Source organism: Macaca mulatta, chromosome 18 (genome assembly GCF_049350105.2).
Source record: "Macaca mulatta isolate MMU2019108-1 chromosome 18, T2T-MMU8v2.0, whole genome shotgun sequence".
NCBI classification, from domain to species: domain Eukaryota; kingdom Metazoa; phylum Chordata; class Mammalia; order Primates; family Cercopithecidae; genus Macaca; species Macaca mulatta.
In genome coordinates, this window is record NC_133423.1 from 78,247,948 (window position 1) to 78,255,637 (window position 7,690).

Genomic DNA, 7,690 nt, shown 5'->3' on the forward strand with positions numbered 1-7,690 from the left:
CTTTTCACATTTAGGTCCAGGATCTATTGCATATTTGTAAATGATGTAAGAGGTCATGATTCATTATAGGTGTAGACACAAATGCAGATACAGATAGAGATGTTAGAGATATCCAATTGCTACAACATTTATAGAAAAGACTCTTTCCCCCACTAAACTACAGTGTTGCCTTTGTTGTAAATCAAGTGATTGTGTTTTGGATATATTTCTCAAGTGTTTTCTTCCTTGTGGGTCAATTGCATCTTCTTTGCATCAATATCTCACGTTGATTAATTAACATTATAGTAATTCTTAAAGTCTAGTAGTGTATGTCCCCTAAATTTGTTTTTCTCTTCTTGATTACTCTAGGTCCTTGGCATTTCCATACACATTTTAGAAAAGCTTGCCAACTTCCACAAAATCCTTTTGGGATTATGATTGGATTGCATTGAATCTACACATCAACTTCGGGGAACTGACATCTTATCAGTATTAAATTTTCTGATCCATAAATACGGTAGGTCACTCCATTTATTTAAGTATTTTAAAATTTCTCTCGGAACATTTGTTTTCAGTGTAAAGTTTTAGTGTAAAGATCTAGAACATTGTTGTTGATTTATTACTATCTATTTAACTTTTTGATACTAGCATAAATGGCATTGCTTTTAAACTTGTTTTCCAATTATTTGTTGCTAGTATTTTCTTTGTATACAAGTCTTAACACTTGCAGATAAAGATAGATTTACTTCTTCTCCAGTCTTTACTTTTAAAATTTAATTTTCTTGGTTTATTACATTAGCCAAGACCATCAATAAAATGTTGACTAGAAACTCTAACAAGTGACACTCTTTTCTTATTTTGAAAAATCAAGGGAAATGTTAAAAATTTAATAATCAATTATTAGCCAGGCATTTTCAAGATATATTTTATCTGATTTAAGAAGTTCCTTTACACTTGTTTTGAATTTCTATCATTAAAAAGTGTTGAAGTTTATTACATCATTTTTCTCATCTATTGAGATTCTCATATAAGTTTTTCCCCTTTATTTTGTTAATGGCATGAATTATATCAATTGGTTTTCAATGGTCAATTTAACCATACCACCTGGTATATTCGTGAGAAATATTGATCTGTGACTATCTTTTCTTCTACATTACCACTTCTCAAACAATATGAGAATCTCACAGCAAATAAATTCTCATTTATTCCTTCTTATTTTTTGTGGCATTGTAGCCAAATATTCCCCTTTTTATAGTTATAAAGCTCATAAACCTCATTATTATTGTTCCTTTTGAACAATACATTTTATAAAAACTTTATTTTTAACATTTTTGGATTTACAGAAAATTAAAAAGATAGTAGAGAGTTCCCATATGCACCTTACTCTGTTTCCACTCTCATTAATGTATTACTTTAGGAAGTCACATTTGTTACAATTAATGAACCAATGTGGATCCATTACCATTAACAAATTCTGTAATTTATTCTGATTTCTTGAATTTTTACCTGCTGCCCTTTTTATGTTCCCATTCAGGATACCACATTGCATTTACTTGTCATATCTCTTTATGCTGCTATTGGCTGTGGCAGTTTCTCAGACTTTCCTTGTTTTCGATGACCTTCACAGTTTTGAGGAGTACTGGTCAGGTTTGTTTTTTTTCTTTTTTGAGATGGAGTCTCACCCAGGAGTGCAGTGGCACAATCCTGGCTCACTGCAACCTCCGCCTCCCGGGTTCACGTGATTCTCCTGCCTCAGCCTCCTGAGTAGCTGGGATTACAGGCACACACCACCACACCCAGCTAAATTTTGTGTATTTTTAGTAGAGACAGGGTTTCACTACGTTGGCCAGACTGGTGTTGAACTCCTGACCTTGTGATCTGCCTGCCGCAGCCTCCCAAAGTGCTAGGATTACAGGCGTGAGCCACCACGCCCAGCCTGGTCAGGTATTTTGTGGATGTCCATCTATTGGAATTGTTCTGGTGTTTTTCTCATGATTAGACTGTGGTTACAGATTTTTGGGAGGAAGACCACAGAGGTCTGTTATATGTTTTTTGCAGGATTCCCCTCCTCCAAGTGGAATCTGTCTCCCAAGCTAAGTGAGATTGTGAGAGATTTTTACTACTGCTTTCTAGCTTAATCCTGTAGATTCACCCTCTAGTCTAGCACTCAGGAAATGGAAAGCCTGACATTCATTTGGTTCCACTCTAGGTCTAAACCCATTAAGCCCATTCATATGGCCATAGAAAACTCTGCTTCTATTTTGTTCCTTCAGCAAATTCCTCTGCCTAGGCCAGTCCTAGTCCTCAGCCTGTGCCCAGACTTGACATCTACCCCTCAGTGAAGAAAACAGGGACATTCTCAGCACACACTAAAGTGGTCTGTTCCTTTTTAGCATTTAGTTCCATTCAATTTTTCTTTCTAATATTCACAGCTTTCCAATGCCTAGAACCACAGTGAATGGATTGAAATCTGACTCTTCCACTTATCAGCAGTGTGACCTGTGACTTAGGGTTTTCTTTTTTGGTTTTTTTGGTCTTATTTTGTTTTGTTTTGTTCGCGATGGAGCTTTGCTCCTGTTGCCCAGGCTGGAGTGCAATAGTGCAATCTTGGCTCACTGCAACCTTTGCCTCCTGGGTTCAAGCCATTCTCCTGTCTCAGCCTCCCGAGTAGCTGGGATTACAGGCATACGCCACCACGCTGGGCTAGTTTTGTATTTTCAGTAGAGATGGGGTTTCTCCATGTTGGTTAGGCTGGTCTTGAACTCCTGACCTCAGGTGATCTGCCCACCTCAGCCTCCCAAATTGTTGGGATTATAGGTGTGAGCCACCGCGCCCACCCAGGGTTTTCATCTACAAGATAAATATAACCATAGCACCTACTTGCTACAGTTGTGGTGGTGAGCATATGTAAAGCATTTTGGACTGTGCAAAGCTCTATAGGTATTAGTCATGACTGTAATGATGATAGAACCCTCTCATTGTTTCTGAGAGGCCAACCCATGGCAGTTCCATGAACATGCTGCCCCACAGCTGGAGCTCTGAAGCTCTCACTGTTTCCCTACAAAGAGTTACAGCATTTTCAATTCCCACATGCTATGGTTTGAATGTCCCCTCCAGAACTCATGTTGAATTTTTTTTTTTTTTTTTTTTTTTTGACAGACTCTTGCTTTGTTGCCCAGGCTGGAATGCAATAGCGTGATCTTGGCTCACTGCAACCTCCGCCTCCTGTGTTCAAGCTATTCTCCTGCCTCAGCCTCCTGAGTAGGTGGGATTACAGGTGTGTGCCACCACACCCGGCTAACTTTTTGTATTTTTAGTAGAGACGGGGTTTTACCATGTTAACCAGGATGGTCTCGATCTCCTGACCTCGTGATCCACCTGCCTCAGCCTCCCAAAATGCTGGGACTACAGGTGTGAGCCACGGCGCCCAGCTTCATGTTGAAATGTAATTGCCATTGTGACAGTATTAAGAAATGGGACCTTAAAGAGATGATCAGGTGAAAAGGGCTCTGCTCTCATGAAGGAATTAATGTCATTATCTCAGGAATGGGAGATTCATAAGTTGGGGAGTTCTGCCCACTTTTTCTCCCTCTCTCCCAGGGTCTCTCACCACATGATGCCCTTCTGCCATCTTACAATGCAGCAAGGAGGCCCTCACCAGATGCAGCTCTTAGTCTTGGACATCCCAGCTTCTGTGAACCAAATAGATCTCTTTTTAAAAATAAAATTACCTGGCCTGTATATTCTGTTTTAGCAGCAGAAAATGAACAGGGTGGCTGAGTTTGAGTATCACTGCACCTAGAACCCCGAACCAGGCTTCTCTAGCTCCACCCTCATGCTCAGTTGCTGACTACACATTCTCTCTAGGGTTTCCACTATCCCTTCAACAATCTGGCTTCTGTCAGAGGCCACACAAATTCATTCAACAAATTTACTCATGTGTGAACCCCAGTGATTAATAAGCTCAAATTGTTTGCTAGGTGTCTCTCTAGCCGCTGTGCAAATCCCTGGGCACAAATGTTTGTCCTGGAGACAGGATACTGGCCAACTTCACTCTCTTGAAGCCATATTCCAAATGGAAATTGGAGGAAGGGTCATATCCTCCCGCTCCCACCAAACTAATATACCCTGTTACAAAAGAATATGGTTACTCAGTCTATCAGCTTTGCTTTGGATTCAGGATGTTGCACAACATACTGGTGAGATGTTAGAGGGAAAAGAAGAGACAAGTTAGATACTAGAAACCCTCCAAGAGGAATTATTCTGAAGAGGGATTCTTCTGTAGCTCTACAATTATTAGGGCCTTAGGCTTGAGAGTCAAGTGAGTTGATATATGTAAAGCACTTAAGGCAGTGACAGGCACATAGTAAGAGCTATGAAAGTCTAGTTATTTATTTATTTATTTATTTATTTATTATTCTTATGTATTTATTTATTTTTTTTTTTGGGAAGGAGTCTCTGTCACTGAGGCTGAAGTGCAGTGGTGTGATCTCGGCTCAGTGCAAACTGTGCCTCCCAGGTTCACGCCATTCTCCTGCCTCAGCCTCCCGAATAGTTGGGACTATAGGCGCCCACCACCATGCCTGGCTAAATTTTTTTGTATTTTTAGTAGAGACGGGGTTTCACCTTGTTAGCCAGGATGGTCTTGATCTCCTGACCTCGTGATCTGCCTGCCTCCCAAAGTGCTGGGATTACAGGCATAAGCCACTGCGCCTAGCCAAGTCTAGTTATTTTTAGCTCCATGCTTGGCATCACTGCCCCCTGTCCTGCCACCATGGGAATGTGGGCCCATCCCAGCACAGCTTCCTCCCACCTGCTGCCAAGGCTGCTTAGGTTCCACACCTGAGTCAGGCACCAGTCCCGAATGCCCCATGTTCAGAGAATATACTTCCACTCCCCATCCCCATGGCAGCCATTAGGGTAGTTCACAAATACTCTACTTTGCCTTCTTCAGGGACCTGGTAGGGTTGTAATTCCTCATGTCTTTTGATGTCCCATGTGGGCAGGCGACTCTTTTGGCCAACAAAACCTGGCAGGAGTTACTTGTGTTGGTTCCGGATGGAAGTTCTAAGAGGCCGTGTGTGAGTCGCCACACTCCCTTATCACTGCTGCAGCGATTGTGTCCAGCCGGAGCCTCCATCAGCCCAGGATCCCGAGAGATGGCACTGAGCTCTGCCCCAGCTGACCTGCACTGATGTGTGGTGTCAGTGAAAACAAACCTTTAGTGTATGAGGTCCCTGGATTTGGGGGTTGTTCCTACAACATAATAAACCTGCCATGAATGACACACCCCTAATGAGGCTTGAATGAAATGTGATAGGCTTGGGTTAAATCCCACACACTGGGATTGAGAAACGGGAGACTCAAACTAATGTTCATCCTTCTCAACACAGTGCAGGTCCCTGTGTCATCTCAGACATATGTGAGTATATCCCTGTCCTTGGGGAGCCTTCCACAGGCCCCCATTACAGCACTTCCACACAGGTGGCTGTTTGCTGCCCGTCTGATTCTCTTCTACAGTTATGAGCTCCTAAAAGGCAGCAATGATATATTTTTACCCAACTATCCAATGGACTTTTTGTTTGTTTGTTTTTAAGATGGAGTCTCGCTCTGTTGCCCAGACTGGAGTGTAGCGGCAAGATCTTGGCTTACTGACACCTCCGCCTCCTGGGTTCAGGTGATTCTCCTGCCTCAGTCTCTGGAGTAGCTGGGATTACAGGTGCGTGCCACCATACTTGGCTAATTTTTTTATAGTTTTGAGTAGAGACAGGGTTTCACCATGCTGGACAGGCTGGTCTCGAACTCCTGACCTCAAGTGATCTGCCTGCCTCGGCCTCTGAAGTGCTAGGATTACAGACAGGAGCCACCACGCCTGGCCCGGTGAACTTTTAATCAAGTTTCTTAACAGGTCTGTGCCTCAGTTTCCTTATCTATAAAACACAAATAATAATCATACTTAGCTCAGAGTTGCAGTGAGAATTTGATTGAATAAACGAACCAATACATTTGAATGGTAGTTAAATCACTATTAGGGCAGTGCCTGCCACATAAACCACTCTATGTAAGTGTTAGTTTTTATTTTATCATTTCTGTTTGAAGGACTCTTGATTCCTGAATTATCTGTGTAAACCATTGCACTCTGCATAGTCCCACCACTGTGCCTTACGGATGAAGCCGCTGTGGTTCAAGGGATAAAAGAGTCAAGAATGAGTGGTTCCAGGATTTCTGGCTTGGGGAACCTGGTGGGCGTTATGCCTTCGGCCAAGGAAAAGAAAGTAAGAGGACAGATTTAAGGGGGATACTGAACTGACTTTGGATATGTTGAGTTTTAGGTGCCTGCAGGTCATCTGGATGGAGATGACTGATAGGCATTTAGGCAGGTGGATTTGGAAGTAAGCCAAGAGATGGGGTGTTGGGGGAGCAGATGCAGACACATGTATCATCAGCATGTCCATGGCAGGTGAAGTCATGGGATTCGAGGGACAAGGGCTGAGGACCGCCCTCATGGGGAGTACCTACAGTCAAGGAGAGGTGGGAGGAACAAAAATGAGCCTGCCACTGGGATGGCAGAGATAACATTTACCATTAACTCAAAATAAAAAGAAAAACATGGACTTTTGAGTGTTCTGGGAAATTGCATAAACTCAAAGTTCTCTCCCTATCATCTCTCAGAATGCGTGTATGAAGAGATTCTCTACAACACGGGAGTGTGCACAAGCTGCTCTGAGCTTTCCACACCGCATCCCACGAGGGCAGGGTGGTGCCTGTGCTGACCTCAGGCCTGGGAGGCACATAATTCTCATTTCTGAACGATAAAATGTTGTTCAGAGCTAAAGAACACAGTTTTCTCCCTTCACCCCCCCAACCATTTTAAATGAAAAAGCGGCCGGGCGCGGTGGCTCAAGCCTGTAATCCCAGCACTTTGGGAGGCTGAGACGGGCGGATCACGAGGTCAGGAGATCGAGACCATCCTGGCTAACACGGTGAAACCCCGTCTCTACTAAAAAATACAAAAAACTAGCCGGGCGTGGTGGCGGGCGCCTGTAGTCCCAGCTACTCGGGAGGCTGAGGCAGGAGAATGGCGTGAACCCGGGAGGCGGAGCTTGCTGTGAGCCGAGATCCGGCCACTGCACTCCAGCCTGGGTGACAGAGCGAGACTCGTCTCAAAAAAAAAATTAAAAAAAAATAAAAAATAAAAAAAAATAAATGAAAAAGCATTCTAGCCATGCATAATGTCCTTTCTCATTACAGTTTAATCCTAATCTGCAATAAGTCATACTGAACACATACTAATGCAGTAATTGTGGGTTTGGGCGTGAAAGAGGATTCAGTCTTCATGCGTTCCAGACCACACAGTTTACTCCAAGCCCCAATAGATGGCACTGCTGATCTGTGCAGTGGGAGAAACCACGCATGGCTTCCTGCGTGGAACCAGAGTGATTCTACTACTTCATCTGTCTTTGGTAATAATCTATCACTCCCCAAGAAACATTATCTCCAGATCAATTTCTTATTCTGTATTCCATGTGGCACACTTAGAACCTGCTCCCCCACCACACCCTGTGCCCCACCTTGGGTCCTTCTAAGGTTTTGGGCAAAAGAGCTCCTCTTCCTTTTCAGTGGTAGCTGCCTAGAATTCCCTTCCCCTCCTTCTTTTCCTTCTTTTTCCCTCTTCCTCACAACCCTACTGCTGTCCCAAAACAGCCAGACC